This window comes from Sus scrofa, chromosome 8 (genome assembly GCF_054392235.1).
Source record: "Sus scrofa isolate SSC_HxYL_T2T_F1_AM1 chromosome 8, Sscrofa_HxYL_maternal_Yorkshire_Landrace_v2.0, whole genome shotgun sequence".
In the NCBI taxonomy this organism is placed as follows: Eukaryota; Metazoa; Chordata; class Mammalia; order Artiodactyla; family Suidae; genus Sus; species Sus scrofa.
The window spans coordinates 129,643,335-129,660,986 of NC_139390.1; the positions used below are offsets into that span (position 1 = coordinate 129,643,335).

Here is a 17,652-nt window from a genome sequence, read left to right on the forward strand (position 1 = left end):
GAAAGCAAGAAATAAATCTCCCATGTGAAAGGTATCCTCCCTGTACCACAGGGTAGAAGGTGTCCTTATCACCAGAGTTAAGGAATTCGGGGTTGAGAAACAAACCTTGTTACAAAGCCCAAACCCCTCTGTCTTTTCAATTCTTCACAGATTCTTTATTTCTTTGTATAAAATATATAAACATTGCCTACTTTGCCTATCATCCTCAAAAACACGAATATCATACTTTTATAAGCTCCCTTATACACAAAATTAAATTTATTTTTCTCCTGTTAATCTACCTAATCTCAATTTAATTGTTAAGTCAGCCAAAAAACCTGGAAGGGAAGAAGGAAAAGTTTTTCTCCCCTACAAGTGCTGTAAAGGACGTGGCTACTACTCATACATCAGGAGATAGTGAAAAATATTGGAGCTGTTAGTGTTTGGATTTTTAAATATGTCAGCTCTAAAACCATGTGCTTGTGCTCTTCATTGTAATCTTGGACCAGTGCCTGAGCATTTTGAAGGAATCACTCATCCTCCATGAGGGAATGAGTCTGAAGATAATTTGAGTCTCATTGTCTCTTGACTCTGATGACTAAACTTTTATTACTAGATCAAATGTGTCTTCTCTCCCTTTTCTTGGTATAAATGCATTCTCAAGAGTCTTTTAATTCCTCATGCAAACAGTTTTTGAGGGAGTATGACCCAATTTATTAGATTTTTCAAGGTTGTGTAAATATAAATGTTGAATTTAATTGAGCTACAAATTGAGCTATGCCCATCAATGAACATGTGTCTAGATAAACTATTCAACCACTTTGTATCTCGCATCTCTCACTTGTAAATTGAAGTGAAAAGTTATATCTATTTTAAAACTTTAACCCACTACATTTCACAAAAATTCTTAACCAGAGTAAAATAAATATACATCTTAAGTTAATGACATATAGAAATAGAAAAATTGAAAAAGTGCAAGGAGGAATTGTACTTCCATAGGGAAAAAGAGCAAAGCTTTCAGTTTCAGGTAAACAGGATCTTATTAAGATTGACTGGAATAGGAGAACAAGAAATCTCCTATCCCATCAGTGGCTCTGGACAAGTGAAAAGCAGTGGCAGCTGGAAGAAGAGAATGTCCAAACATGAGGTACATGTGGGTATACAGGGACTCCAAAAATCTGAGAGGGAAGCAAGAACACTGAGGAAAAATTCAGTATTTTAGGCCCCACATTAAACTACACTGAGGGAGTTCCCATTGTGGCTCAGTGGAAACGAATCTGACTAGCATCCATGAGGATGCAGGTTTTCAGTATACTGATCTGTCACCTCCTTGGATAAATTTATTCCTAAGTCTTCACTATTTTTGATGAAATTTTAAATGGGATTATTTACCTGATTTCTCTTAGTTCATTATTAGCGTCTAGAATTACAACATATTTTTTGAGTATTGCTTTTGTATCTTACAACTCTGCTGAATTGATTTATTAGTTATAATAGTTTTTTGATTTAGGCTTTAGGGTTTTCTATATATAAGATCATTCATCTGAAAATACTGAGTTTTACTTGTTCCTTTCCATTTTAGGTGCCTTTTATTTCTTCTTCTTGCCTAATTGCTTTGTCTAGGACTTCTATTATTACCTTGAATAAAAGTAGTGAGAGTGGGCATCCTTGTCTTGTCCTATTTTTAGAGGAAAAGCTTTCAGCTTTTTACTATTGAGTATGCTTTTAACTGTGGGCCTATCATATATAATTTTTATTATGTTGAGGTATGTTCCTTTTGTATCTACTTTGTTGAGAGGTTTTACCACAAATGGATGTTTAATATTATTGAGTACCTTTCCTGATTCATTGAGACAATTGTGTGATTTTTTTCATTTTGGTAATATGATGTATAATCTTGACTGATTAGTGGATATTAAGATTTCCTTGAATCTCTGGACTAAATCCCACTTGATCATGGTGTATGATCCTTTTAATGTTTAGTTGAACTTAGTTTGCTAACATTGTGTTGAAGATTTTTGAATTTATGTTCAACAGGGGTATTAGCCTATAATTTTCTTTTCTTGTGGCATTCTTGTCTGCTTTTGTTATTAGGCTAATGTGGCCTCATAAAATGAGTTTGGAAAAGTTACCTCCTTTTCTGTTTTTTTTTGGAAGAGTTTTGGGAAGATTAGTATTAATTTATCTTTGAATGTTTGGCAGAATGCCCCTGTGTATCTGTCTGATCCTGAACTTTTGTTTGCTGGGAGGTTTTTGGTTATGATTCTGTATCCTTAATAGTAATTATTCTGTTCATATTTTCTATTTCATCATAACTCCCCACTGGTTTCCAGAGACAGGTCATCTGTAGGTGTCCCAAGAGGGGCTCAGTTGTAGAAATTGGGGCTCCTGATAAGTGTGTAAATTCTTTTCTGGGTGATACCACCACTTGAAATGAAGCAGGAGAGCAGGAAGATGATGTCCACAGCCTATTTTCCTTGAAAGCAGCTTTATAGGCCACTGAATGTGTGCCAAACCTGAAATTTACCCCTAAGTTTGAAGGTGTGGGACAAGCAGAGTACCTTTGTCACAGAAAGAGTGGGTGCGGGTTGCGGAGGTGCCTCAATCTGTTTCTTTGTAGAGCACTGGGGTTGGTGGTCTATGAAGAACTTTTTGTGTGATTGCCACAGTCACTTGGGAACCAGGAAGGCAAGCTCCCAGCCACCGAAGCCGGGAGATCAAATGGTGTCCCCTGAGAGGCTGCTGTAGGAACCAGGACTTCAGAGATTTAAAATAGGCAATGTAACATACAAAACTGCCCTGTAGGAGACTCTAGTAGTTTGGAACATTGTATATTGAGCACAGAGACCATGCGTATGACCCCAAGGTGTCTGGAAAGGATTACAGTCAGTCCCTAGATGCAGGTCTAATTAGAAGCCTTTCCCTCATGCCACAGGCATGACGATTAGCTAATGGGCCACCTTCACAGAAAGATTGAGCTTCTGGCTCAGTTGCTTCTTGCTGTGCCCTGACAGTGGTAGCTGTTTAACAAAGTTTTCTCAGTTGCTTGGTTATAGTCTCATGGATTTAAGCTCCCCTGGCCATAAGAACCAAGGGATATAGAAGCATCCCATCAAAGTAGGCATACAAAATGGGGGCCCTCAAATGGGATATGAGGTCTTTCATGCTGCCCTGGCTCTCAGTGCTAGGCAATCAAGAGATGTTCCCTAGGTGGCAGCCGTAATTTTTGGATCACCGGATGGATATAAAATCTCCCTTCCGGAGGTTATGGGTGCTCTGAAGCTCTGGAAAGTTGGTACCCACAAATTTCTGTCCCTGGAGAGTGTTTCATCAGGCTCAAAAATATGTGTGAAAAATTAGATGCCTGCCCCTCAGGCCAGTGATTTAATATAAGCAGGTGAGCCTCCTTTACTTTATTTTATTCTTATTTTTTTCCTTTTTAAGGTCCCACCTATGGCATATGGAAATTCCTAGGCTAGGGGTCACATCAGAGCTGCAGCTGCTGGGCTATGCCACAGCAATGCCGGATCCAAGCCACATCTGCAACCTACATCACAGCTCATGGCAACACTGGATCCTTAACTCAATGAGTGAGGCAGAGACTGAACCCACATCCTCATGGATAGTAGTTGGTTTCATAACCCACTGAGTCACAATGGGAACTTCCATCCTTCACTTTAAGTCTGAGCACAGTTGGGTGCTGCAAAGTGGGTGCGTCTACATGAAAATCCTTTAATAGCATTTTCTGAGATTGCTTCAGTCTTACGGGTCTTAGGTCTCAAGCTCTGTTGATTTTTACAGTTAGATGCTTCGAGGGCTCTTGCTTCTCTCAAGTGTGTGTCTTAAAAGTTGGGATACCTTATGTGAGCTTTGAGCCTTTCACTCCTTTGGGAGAAGCTCCAGGTTATGAGTTCCCTCCAGTTGTGAGTCACTGTGCCAGGAACAGGGTTTATGGTGAGATTGTGGCCCAGACTCTCCTACCTGCTTCAGTGTGTTTTTCTTCTTGTTTGCTTGTGTGTAGTTGTCATTCAGCCAGACTTTAGGCTTTTTTAAGAGAAAAGTGTTCCATATGTAGCTGTAGACTCAGTGTGTGCATGGGAAGAGGTGAGTTCTGAATCAATCTATATCACTACTAAAGCTGGAATCCCCCAAATCAAGTTTTAAAATTGCATGCATAAGGGCATACATGAAAGCAAAAGTGAATACTCTCAAATTGATATTTTGGAACATATATACCATCTAAATAGGGGAAGAGGAAAAGGAGGTGTAGGCAACTTTAGGTAGAGGGAATGATTTTAGGAAAGATGTATGGGCCCTTAGAAGAATACATGGCAGGTATGATAGTTGTGACAAAGTTGTCTGAGCATGATGTGGGCTTCTAGTGTCCTCTTCTGTGATAAGAGCCAACCTTCCCTTGTTTAGGGAACGCCTGAGGAGGCTGTCGAAGACAGTTGAGTTCATTTTGGAGCATCTGACTTTAGGCAGTTAAGAGGAGTTCAGAGAAAGTCTCTTCCTACTGTTTTCCCAAGTGTCTTCAAGCTAAAAAAAAATCAATATACCAAGGTCACATATTTGTGGTGACATGCTCTAAACTCTTTCAAAACAAATAGAAGCATCTTTTTCTTATCTAGCATGTATATAGAATGGAATGTTCTGATAAGTCAATTTCATTTTGGAAAGGTTTAACCTTTTTTTTTTTTTTTTTTCCTAAGGGCTGCACCTAAGTTCCAGGCTAGGGGTCGAATCAGAGCTGCAATTGTCACCCTATGCCACAGCCACAGACTTTTAAAAATCTTAAAAATAAACAATTCTATATTAAATGTAATTATATCAGTGCTACATTTTAATTCTTTGGAAATAATGTTAAGTGTATTTGTGTATATACACATAAAAGTTAAACCTCTCTAGAGTTCCTGTTGTGGCTCAGCAGTAGCAAACCTAATATCCCTGAGGACGTGGGTTCAATCCCTGGCCTCGCTCTGTGGGTTAAGGATCTGGCATTGCCATGAGCTGTGGTTTAGGTAGCAGATGAGCCCAGATCCCATATTGCTGTGGCTATGGGGTAGGATGGCAGCTGTAGCTCCAATTCAGCCCCTAGCCTGGGAACTTCCTTATGCCTCAGATGAGTCCCTAAAAAGACAAAAGAGAAATCAAGGATAAACTCTTAGAGTAGTGATTTCAAGCAACAGAAACGAGAATGCTTATATGCTCTTTTGCTTATGAATGATAAACTAGAGAAAGAGGGACTTCTCTGGAAGGTAGAGCAGCCCACCAATGTGATTTAATTAGATAGAAGAGGATCTTTACATAGCAAGCATTTCCAGGAGAGCTTGGAGAGTGACCATCTCAGTGAGTCAGTTTAACGCCCTTTCCAAGAAGAGGAGTTGCCACCTTGACACACATGACTTAGTGTTCCAGAAAGCACCCTGATGTAGAGAAGAGGTGGGAGCCTACCAGCAGAATAGGAAGCAATGTCCCCATCCACTGAGCTAGCATTATGGAAGGCAGCCAAGGGGAAGAGACATCACCCAAATGCACTGACCAGAGGCACTACCTCTCTACAAACAGGTGCAGCCAGAGAGCCCTCAGGGTTACCTCAGGTCAGTCTTTTCATGGTATGACTTGAGACGGCAGAATCACCTAACCGTGCTCATCACCAGGATACGACTGCTGCCCGTTGTGCACCTCGGTGTTCCGTGAGAGGGCTGGAGGCAGGCACATGACAGTCTCACTCTAAGTCTTCCCTGGACAAAAGTCAGCTTCGTATTTTGTGTGCAACCACTTCTTTGTAAAAGTCCATCTAGAAACATTTCAAATGAAACAATTTGAATGCTTGTATTAAAGTAGAAGATGTGTGAAATTCGAGCATACTTCTGAAAATTCAAGCACTCTTAACAGAATACCTGTGTGCTAATGCCTTTAGTAAAAACAAAATATCATAAAGCAAATCTCTTATGAATCTTAGAGCTCTATGTGCTCTCCAATTATATATACAGTTATATGTGTATACATACATGTACCGATTATTTCTGTTACAGTCTTTAATATAGTATTATAATTATTGGCGTGGTTTTTTTTTGTCTCTTCAGTTTAAAGGTGGGCCCATGAATTATTTGTTGTGTTGCCCAGTGTAGCAAGGAGCACTAACTAATGTGTGGTTGAATGAATCCATTCAGTGGTGCCAAAGTATGTATGGATTGGTATTGATTGAATTACTACACACAGTAATCATAGCAAGATTAATATCTAGACAGGAGGTATTAGATTTTATAATATTTCACGGTATTTAAAGTAAGATATTTGCATTTTAACAATAACTTTCAATAAACTCAAGTTAGAATTAAAATAATAAATAGAAAAAAAAAATAATAAATAGGTTAAGGATCTAATCCTTCTTGCCTTTACCTGTGTTCAAAGTTAGAGGAACATTTTGAGAAAACCTTTAGGAAGAGGATAAATGAATTTAGATTTCGTGTCTAGAAATAGAATTTACTAGGGGCTAAATGAGTTCCTTTACTGGAGAACAACTAGAACATTCCTGACTCTTCTGGTCTACCTCACAACTTAAAAGTCCTAGAAAAACATCACAGCTTCCCAATTTATGTGTCATGTTTCAGTTAACCATCTGGAGTTCTCCAGTCAGCTAGCTAATGAAATTTTACTCCAATTGTGATGACAATAAAGAAATATCAGTAAGTTGTACTGATTTGGATCATTCAATACCCTGACTTGAAGCAAAGATGAAATTTTTAGCAAACCCTGACTCATTATCTCTGCAAGTTTAGGACTAAAGGGCAAGGTTATTAGTGGTGACTTCCAAAATAACTAAATATATGTTTCCTGGAAATGGTAAAAAATATCTTTTTCGTGAAGGAAATGCCACATCATTTACATATAGAGGCTCAGTCACAAAAGGGCCAGAATGATAATATAGGGCAAATGACTGTCCTGGCCTGATGATTTTCAGGAAGTTGATTAGCATTGCTAGGAATTCATTGTATTAAATTATTCTTTTATTATGTACAGATGAAACATTTTTAAAGTTACTTTTCTTTTGGAATATTTTAAACTTGAACTCTTCCTCATTTTATTCTGCTCAAGCCAAGGTCACAAAGGTAACTAGGGGAAAGGACTCTGTAAAGCTGTCTAGACAACATGAATTACTGGGGTGCTGCTCGGAAAAAAGAGCATTTCACTATTTTCATTTTGAAGCTTCTTATTTCCAAGAAAACTCCATAGATGAATGAGTAGTACATTAGAGTAGCAAGTTGAGTCAGATGCAAAGATTTTCAGACCTTCACCTAAAAGGAACCTGCTGTTCAAACTGTCTCTCCATGTGAATGTGTGAGCTAAAGTCAAAGATGATGTCCTTGAAAATTAGCTATTTGATTTTTCTGTTGCAACTTTTATAGTAAGTACACTTTAACATACATGGGTGTAAGTATATGACAGATACAAGATCATTCGTAAGGATGTCATGCAAAGCACCATTTTAATTAGGATTCTTTAGCAGGTGCTCATTGGATGTAACATTCGTTTTGCAGCATATCCATCGCCTAGCTTGTCTGTATTTAAAAATCACCAATAATGAAACAAATTTCTTTCGTCTTTCTGGGCACTGACTATGAAAAATGAGCAAACAAGTTGAAATGAATATAAATATTGGATGCCCAACTGTATTACTGTTTATTATTGTGTGGAGGCTGGGCATTGTGTTGATCTGGGTACATTCTATGACATCTGACAGAGCCGTTTCAGTTTCTTTCAAAATGATTAATAGGTCAAAGGTCTCAACCACAAACTAGTAATTTGTACAGGATCTAGGTCTCTCTATGTTACATTTTGTTTGCCTATATTAATCGCTCTTGCAAAAGGAAGGGAGGCAGGAAGGAAGAGGGAGGAAGGGAAAAAAGGAACGAAAAACTGAGGAAACTCACAAACTATAGAAGGAGTTCTAAATACTAAGGTTTTTTTCTCATTTTTTTTTTCTTTTTCTCCTTAGTAGCTTGTGAAGAGACATGTTTCCATCTGCTGTAGGGCTTTTGAGATGAAAACAAATTGGAAATAAGTTAATACTTTAAAATAATATCAGTATATAATAGTTCATTGTTTTTGTTTCAACTGACCTCTAAGAACTATTTACTTCTTCACAAGCCTCCACTAACTAGCCTTTCATGACTAGCAAATTGAATACAAAGTTCTCAGACTTGGCATTTGAGGTCCTCTATAATGTGAATCTCTGTAGGTATCTCCCACTGGTCACTTACATTCCAGCCTACACCGAGGGCCTAAGCCATTCTCAGAAACTATCCTGCCTATCTCTACTTCTCTTCCTCTCCCACATTATTCTTTACTATAAATGTGCCCTTACAGTATCACACATTTAATTTTTTCCTCTGTGGTAAATCTTCCCTAATTCTCCCAAGCTTCATTAGGGTAGGATTTTTTTGTTTGTTTGTTTTGCCTTGAGTAATATCTGGCACATAGTAGAAGCTCAAACAATGCTTGCTGAATGGATGAATCACTTATTTATTTTGTAGCTCCATCAGTGCCGCCTGACTTTGCACATAGTAGGTATTCAATAAATGCCTATTCAACTATAGTTTTCTTCCCTCCCTCCTTCTTTCTTCTTTCCTTCCTTCCTTCCTTTCTCTCTTTCTTTCTTTATTTCCTTTTTGAATAATAAAAGTACGAGTGTTAGTTGAGGTTCAGTTTTCAAATCTAATTTGCATATATTTCTTTGGAGCTGTAATTGTTTTGGAAGCAGTTCTCTCAAAGAGTGGGCATTAGGATTTAGACTCTCTCCAAGACAGAAGGGACCCCCCCCCCACCTGCCCCAAGGTTTTTTGGCTTTATGTTAGCCCCACTCTGCAGGAACGACCCCTTATCTAAGTTTTTTTGTTTGTTTTTGTTTTAAGCAGAAAAAAGCCTCTGCTACCACTGACTTTCTTCCTTTTCTATCTGATTTAGTTAAATTAGTCTTAAGCCCTAGATTCTTTCACTTTAGGGGTTTTCTACTTGTGTTAGAAATTTTAAGGTTCTACAGGGATTACACAAGGTTACACAAAAATTTGTATCAACTATCACAAACATTTATAGTGTTCTAAGAACATCGAGGCAAGCTATAAAGGACTGTAGCAACATGGAGATAACACGTGGGTAAGCTAATTTTAGCTAATTTTTGTGTTATTTTTCCCTTTTCATAATTATTCATGTAATTTGAAGGTTTTAAAGAAGTATTATGAACAAGGATGTAAGTAACCACGCCCTGATTTTGTTTTGCTTTGATTTGAAACTCATGTTGTATAGGCTCATACATAGGTGGAAATACATAGTACTTCAATATGTCTATGCATTAGCAATTAATAGCAATGCAAGCTTATAAGCATCAGTTTAGGGCATGTTCTTCTCATTAATTCACCCAATTAATATAAAAAACAGTGTTTCTTAAGTACTTGCTAGTAGAACTCTAGGCCCTGGGGATATAGACATAAACAAAACTGACAGTCTTCTTTCTCTTGGAATTTGAATGCTAATGGAAGTCAGGACAGAAAATAAACAAGTAGAAAATGCATATATAATATTCTAGGTCATAATAAGTGTGTAGGAACAAAAATTTAACAGGATAAATGGTCTGAAAAAGCCTCTTTGATAAGAAGGTAATTGAACAGAGATCTGAGAAGACGGAAGTCCTTAGGATTTCTTCGGGTAAATTGTTCTGAAAAGTGCAAGCGTGAAAGCCCTGACAGGGAAGCCTGCTAATCACAGCGGAGCGAGGAGATCTGGATGGTCAGAGCCAGGTGAGCAAATAAAAAAACTGAAAGTAGGTGAGCTTAAAGATTATGGCAAGGAAACGTGGGAGATTGAAGAGCATTTTCTAGACTGGAAGAGCTATTAAAATGAAGAAATAGCTATTTCTCTAGGGGAAACCAGACTATTTTCAGTATGATGTAACCAAAACAAAAGTGAGTTCTAAGGCTAACACAGGAGCAGAAGATTTGATAGTAATCTAAAGCCAAATCTTTGCTTTTCTCAAAAGACTCAAGATTTTCTTTAAAATATATGTACCTTAAAATAGATGTACCTTACAATTATTGATATAGTCATTTTAACTTGGAGAACAACTGGGAATTTGGTAACTGTTCAGATGACAATAACTGAAAAGAAGACAAATTATATTCATGTGCTTGAGAAATAAATAATCAGAGCCACTTACTTTATTTTACTTCATAATGTTTTCCTTTGTTGTTAGTATAATAATATGCAACCATAATAATGAAAAGGAATACTAGAAAGACGTGGGAGGATATAGTAAATGTTGCCTGCTCTGATTTACAATGACATTGATTATTGCTTATTCCACCATGCAGTGAGCTGTCTTAAGGTCAATTTAATTAGCTATCTCATGATTCTGTAAACTACAGTACATGTATACAAGGCTGGCAACATGCCTAAAATTTGGTTTAGATATTTAATTTTCATGTCCACAATAAAGATAAAATAGATTTTTTTGTTTTTAAGAAAACATTGGCAAGATTTTTCAGCAAAGTAGATCTACTCACAAAGAACATCCAATGTTATAATCAACTCGTTGAAAATATATTCATGTCTGAGTCTAGATCTTATTATATATAAGGAAAATAAATAGAGAAATGACTTGGTGCATAAATGATGTGCTTAATCTATTTAATTATTTAGAGGAATAGCAATAATGTAATAATAATGTATTAACCTATTTAGTTAATTGAGTAATAATTCTGCAGAGTATTATATACATTACTAATTGAGCATATGGATAATAATATAACACTAGCTTTTAAAACTAGTTTAATACTTGAAACTATAATTATATTATTATGTTATTATTATATTATTATATCAAGTAATAAACAATATGTAATAAAATAAAAGGTATTCGAGGGATTAAACACTCCTCTCTCATTAAATGATAAAACACATAGAGAGAAAATTAGTAATGATACGGAAGACCCGAAAAACATGCTCAAATTGATCTGACCCTCCATTCAAGAACAGCAGAATACATATTTTCTCAAGTACATGTTAAACATTTAAATAGACTATTTTCTACAAACTACAACAAACTGAAAGCATATAATTATACCAACTTTTTTCTTGGCTCACAATAGAATTAAATTTAAAATCAACAGAGAAAGTACATAGAAAATCCAAATATGAAAATTAAACAGAATACTTCTCTATAACCGAGTCAAATAGGAAGTATTGATGGGAATTACCAAATATTTTGAACTAAATGGAATAGAAATTTCAACATATCAAAAGTTATGTGTTGTAGCTAAAGCAGTAATTAGAGGGACATTAAAAGTATTTTATAAAAAATACTTTTATATATATATATAAAATACTTTTGTTTGCAACTAGTTGCAAATCAGTAATTTAAATATCTTCTGTAGTATAGTGGAGTAGTACTCGTCATAAAAATAAATTATCTTGGCGTTCCGAGTGTGGGGTACCAGGTTATGTATCCTACTGCAGCGTCTTGGGTTTTGATCTCCAGCCAGGCACAGTGAGTTAAAGGATCTGACATTGCCATAACTGCAGCATAGGCCACAGCCGTGGCTCAGATTCAGTCCCTACCCTGGGAACTTCCATTTGCCTGGGTGCAACCATAAAAATACTATCTTTTAATATGCAATGCTATGTCTATCTATTTATACTATGTATAAATATATATATATATGTATATAATATCAAATGCATAATACAGGAAGAAAAAAGCCAGGTTCAAAATATTATATAATGTGTAATTCTATGTAAATTATATTCTCCAAAAACTAAAACATAGTGCGGAGAACAGATCAGTGGTGAATGGCCAGGGGTTAGATATATGTGAGGAGATACACATGTAGAGGGAGCAATATGTGGGAACTATGATGATTACTGATTGTGGTGATGGTTACACAGAATTAACACACACACACACATACAGTAAAATAGCACTCACATTTATAAGAAAAATTAAAATCATATACATGCACAGTACCAATGCTCTAGTTAAAAGTATTGTACCAATGTTAATTTCTTATTTTGATCATTATGCTACGGTTAAGGAAGATGTTAATATTAGGGGAAAAGAATGAAGGCAAAAGGAATTCTATTAATATTTTCAACTTTTCTGTTACTCTAAAGTTATTTCAAATTCAAAGTTTAGAAAGAATATTCATAGTAATGGGATATATACTGTCTTGAATAAAAAGAATCCATGAATCCATAAAGATACTCAAAAAATGAAATATCGTGGGTAAGGGAACATTCTTAGGAAAACTTGAGAGCTGTAAGTGTCTAAGAAATGGTAAAATTATAAACTTCAGTTCCTGCTGTGGTGCAGCAGATTTGGTGGCATCTCTACGGCACTCTGTGGGTTTGATCCTCCACCCAGCGCAGTGTTGCTAAAGTGGTGGGAACTCCATGTGCCATGGGACGGGGAGAAAACAAAACAAAACAACAGCCACAAAAAACGGGGAGAAATTTCCATTTTACAGCTTCCAATGTAAACAATGCAGATAAGTATCATTAATGGATGCTAAAACATGAATTGACACCATCACAACTGGGGTTATTTATTAATTACAAAAGAAAACCTTTGCCTGTTCAATGGAAGGACTTGATAGACACCAACATTACCTAATTCAGCATCTTGAATAACAGGATAAACTGATGTTACACGAACTCGATGTGATGTAATGGGAAGTGCCTTAGTACTGTTTGACTTTGCAGTATTCTTACCAGAAGTACTTAAGTTGAACCTATTTATGTGAAAATAATCAGAGAGGTATTCTGAAAAACAACTGATCTGGACTTTCAAAGTATCAATGATGTGAAAGACGACAAGAGGCTTGGGAACTATTCCTTAGGAAACTGACAAAGCCAAACAACAACATGCCATGCATGATTTGTTGTGGGATTCTAGATTTAAACAAAAAACAACAGAAGAATTTTAAGGAACTCTTGTTTTGATAATTAGGAAGTTTTGAGTATGAAATATATACCTGCAGCATATGGAGAGGTTCCCAAGCTAGGGGTGGAATTGGAGTCATAGCCACCGGTCATAGCCACAGCCACAGTAATGCCCCATCTGAGCTGCATCTGCAGTCTACACCACAGCTTGCAGCAACATCAGATCCTTTAACCCACTGAGAAAGGCCAGGGATCGGACCTGCCTCTCCATGGATACTAGTGAGATTCTTAACCCACTAAGCCACAATGGGGACTCCTGAAAGTTATCCTATCATTATAATTGATCATATTGGGTCAGTCTTTTATTTAATGGGTATGAGTGTGGTATTGAATCATATATAGGAGCATGTTTTAGTTTTTAGGAGAATATATGTTGTATTATTTAGGAGTAAGTGGAATGATGTCTACAGTCTAATTTCAAATGGTTAGAAATAAACAAACATGAAGAGCAGAGGGGAAAAAGAGAAAGACTGCATAGACTTATATCTGGTAAATTTAGCTGCGGTGTTTCCAGGTGTTCATTTTACTGCTTATTCAACCTTTTCATAGGTTTGAAATTAAAAGTTTGGGATAGGTTTTGAACTAGGCTATTGGAGCATCCTCAACTCTTGAATTCTTAACTGATTAGTAAAAAACTACATGAAGTAAAAATGAAATGAAAATAATCACATAAACCAAGAATGCCTATGCAGGGCTTGTACTTGTGGAATTAAATTGGGTCTACAAAAATGTCGTTAGCATTTTTATGCATTTATATACCAGGGGTTCTCTCCACATAACATCATCATTAATAGCTGCTTCTGTGAAGCAACACTAGGGTGTGGAAGATTAAGTCATCAAAAGACATGAGTCTGAGTTTACACTGGGAAATGTTTTATTGTCTGTGAGATAAAACCTTTTGGCTGTTGAAATAGAGAAGCCCTATTTTTATTTTTATTTATTTATTTATTTTGTCTTTTTTTTTGCTATTTCTTTGGGCCGCTCCCGCGGCATATGGAGGTTCCCAGGCTAGGGGTTGAATCAGAGCTGTAGCCTCCGGCCTACGCCAGAGCCACAGCAACGCGGGATCTGAGCCGCGTCTGCGACCTACACCACAGCTCAGGGCAACGCCGGATCGTTAACCCACTGAGCAAGGGCAGGGACCGAACCCGCAACCTCATGGTTCCTAGTCGGATTCGTTAACCACTGCGCCATGACGGGAACTCCAAGAAGCCCTATTTTTAGATCTTCATAATGCAACAGGATGCAGTTTTAAAAAGGTTATGAATTAGCTTTAAAACAAGAGTTTTTGAGTTTTCTCCAAGCTTATTAGCCGGTTGAGGATCCTGCATTGTCACTGCGTCACTGCTGTGGCTCTGGTTACAACTGTGGCTGTTTTGATCCTGGCCAGGAAACTTCCATCTGCCTCAGTCATGGCAAAAAAAAAAAAAAAAAAGAAGTTGTGAACAGGGATTTTCAAAATTAAATATAATATATATTGTATTACATAACTACCTATACTTGATACTTAACATGTGTGTAGTATATTTTAGCTGATTGCTGTTAGATTTTTTTATTTACAAAGACAATTGGAAACTCACATTTTTCTTGAGATATTTTCCTATCAGTATGAAGCTAAGAGTATAATTTCAATGCAAAGTAAATTAGATCAAAACTGTTCAATAGTATATTGAGTAGTAAATTTAAAAGAGAATATGTTTTTTACTCAATTTTTTTTTCTCTTTGACATTTTTTCTTTTTATTTTCTTCTGTGCTTAACCCAAGTGAACAGTCAGCAAATAAAATTCCAGCTACCATGCATGTGTTTTATCTCTCTTAGCAAGAAATCTTAAAGTAAACCTTCAATTTTAGTTAATGTTTTCTCATCTCTTCAATGTTTTCCTCCTTTATGGTCACATATATATATATTTATATATCATATATGTAAAATACCTATATATTTTATCTTTTTATCTTCAGTTGATGCTATTTTCCTTTTTCATATACATATATATCTATTTTGCTAAACAATGCTGTGAAAGGAGAGAATATTATTGGTTATTTATATACAGTACATGATATGCTTTCTATTTTATGAATTCAAAACTATTTATAGGTCTTAACTTTAAAACAGTTCTTTAAGAAATAACTTCATTCATGGTGAGTAGAGGATATATTTTGGTTTGTATACTTTTCTGTAATTAGAAGTCAAAGGATAATTTTGAGAGAGACCTTTACAAAGGAGGAAAATATTTTATGAAAGTAAAATACTTTAAAAATTGTACATGGAGAAGAAAAAAGGCGCTGTAAAGGATAATTAAATCTTTTAATTTTGGCTGTTTATAATATTAGGACGTTAGATGATAATGCAGTGATATTTAACAATAAAGAAATGCTTTGAAGCTCTTTGTTTTTTCCAGCTTCTACACTTCCAACAGTTCTGTGTCTAAGATAGTTTTCAAAATAATTTATTAGAGCTTTCAACTTGCTTTTTAAGCTCCAATGAAATCTTTTGTACTTCTTTATATTTATCCCTCCATCTATAGCTACATCTCCGTTACTACAAATGACAAGCTTTATTATAGAAGATTGTTATCAGAGCATCACTTGTTACTGTATTTTCCACTAGACAAGCATACAACTTTGCATAGGGCAGAAACACAATATATGTTTTTTGAAGTAATAAACATTGACTCAAGTAATATTTAGATTTTATTACAATACATTACATGAAAACATATTTTAAAGAGCCCAAATTGAGTGAAATAAACTTGCTAAACTGTGTATTTAATCATAATCTCTGGAACTTCTTTTCTATATTCTTAGATATAGTAACAATATGTAAATGAGATTTGGAATATGAGGAACGAAAGCCTTTATATGCATGTATATTCTTGACATGTTTGTGCACTTAAGATGGGAACAGAAGAGGTAAGCATAAAAAGCTAGTAATAAGCAAATGGCCTAAGTGTTTCATTCAAGTACCACAGTGATTATAGATGATACAATCTTTTCTCAGGTTCCTAATATCTTTTTCTTTTGGAGAAAAGAATATTGCTTGTAGTCAGACCCTCGTTCACTAGAGAAACTTCAGATGACAGATGCCTTCTGATTACTTGCTAATATTTACCCACTATAATAAGATGGGAAAGCCGTTGCTTTATCTTGGGTCTCACAAGAGGGACTATATAAGATTTTTTTATGATGAGAAATTAGGGATGCTATGTGGTTAGTTTAAATCATATAAATTTTACTAAACATTTTGATAAACACTTGAATCTGTTGGTAGAAAAAAAGTAATAGAAAATTATAATTTAATTCCAGGATAAATAAAAAAGTCAATTTTATTATAAGAAATATGTCCAAGTCTCTTCTCCAAGAGACTTGTGGCTGCCTGATGGGAGGGGGAGGGAGTGGGAGGGATCGGGAGCTTAGGCTTATCAGACACAACCTAGAATAGATTTACAAGGAGATCCTGCTGAATAGCATTGAGAACTATGTCTAGATACTCATGTTGCAACAGAAGAAAGGGTGGGGGAAAAACTGTAATTGCAATATATACATGTAAGGATAACCTGACCCCCTTGCTGTACAGTGGGAAAATTAAAAAAACAAAAAAGAAAAAAAGAAATATGTCTAGTAAACAATAATGTCAATGTTTTGAAATAAGGCAAAAACCATGGAGGCAATAATTTTATGAATTAAATTTGTAAAATCCAAAATTATGGAATGTGTCTTTTGCTTTCCAGTACCACATTACTTAGTTTATTATCTTGTTTTTTTTTTCCCAAAAAATGCAAGTAGGAAAATGAAAGAATATTTGAAAAGTTACAATAATTTTATACATTTGAACATGATAAAGCACAACCACCACATTTTAATTTAAGTTTTCTGCCCCAACACATAAACACTATAGCACGCAAGTGCACTCCTAGATTCTCTTCTGGTTTCGGGAAAAAAAAAATTTTGGAGTTCCCACTGTGGTTCAGCAGATTACAAACCCAGCTAGTATCCATGAGGAACCGGGTTTGATCCCTGGCCTTGCTCAGAGGGTCAAGAATCCAGTGTTGCCTTGAGCTGTGGTGTAAGTCACAGATGCTGCTCAGATATGGCATTGCTCTGGCTGTGGCTACAGCTTTGATTCAACCTGGGGAAAAAAGCTTTGATTCTAGCCTGGGAACTTCTATATGCTGCAAGTGCAACCCTAAAAAGAAAAAAAAATTTTTTTAAAGCAGCAATTTACTTCCAGATAGCCAGCTATGTAGAAAAAAAAATCGTGGGTTCAAAAAACAAAAATGTAACATTTTTTAAATTGTTCTTAACATTTTAATTGTTCTTCATGTTCTCCTGGAAACAACCCTTGAGTGCTTATGTTAGACAATGTGGATGCAAAAATCAAATAAGAGAGGTATGTTGAAAAGCCTGGATCTAGTAGGAAGCCATCAGTAAATACCTTTATTTTGCCTCCCATCATTACTTCAAATTGTTACTTTCCCTTCTCAGTTTCTGTGTGATATTTGGAATAGATCTTTATCATTCACCCTGGGCATTGAATTTATCACTTTCTTTGAACAACTGAGAAGTACCTTCTGACCTAAATCAAAACAATATTTTTCATATCCATTTTGAAGCTTCTCTATCCTCAGCTAAGGTCTAACTCAGACTCAGTTATCTACCTTGGGAAAAGGGATCATTGTT

At 35.9% G+C, this 17,652-nt stretch overlaps 1 protein-coding gene across 4 annotated transcripts in view; it reads left to right on the plus strand.

Annotated features, from left to right (window-relative positions):
* Positions 1-17,652, plus strand: part of LOC110262188 (uncharacterized) — a 665,542-nt gene that overhangs the window by 123,392 nt on the left and 524,498 nt on the right. The window contains exon 1 of one of the 4 annotated variants that reach the window (XR_014813348.1): positions 9,724-9,779. The exons of 2 other annotated variants lie outside the window; for them this stretch is intronic. The gene's annotated coding sequence lies outside the window, so the exon portion shown is untranslated. Of the gene's footprint in view, positions 1-9,723; positions 9,780-17,652 lie in introns of those variants that run through there. One more of the 4 variants, XR_002346864.2, reaches the window with a different exon arrangement.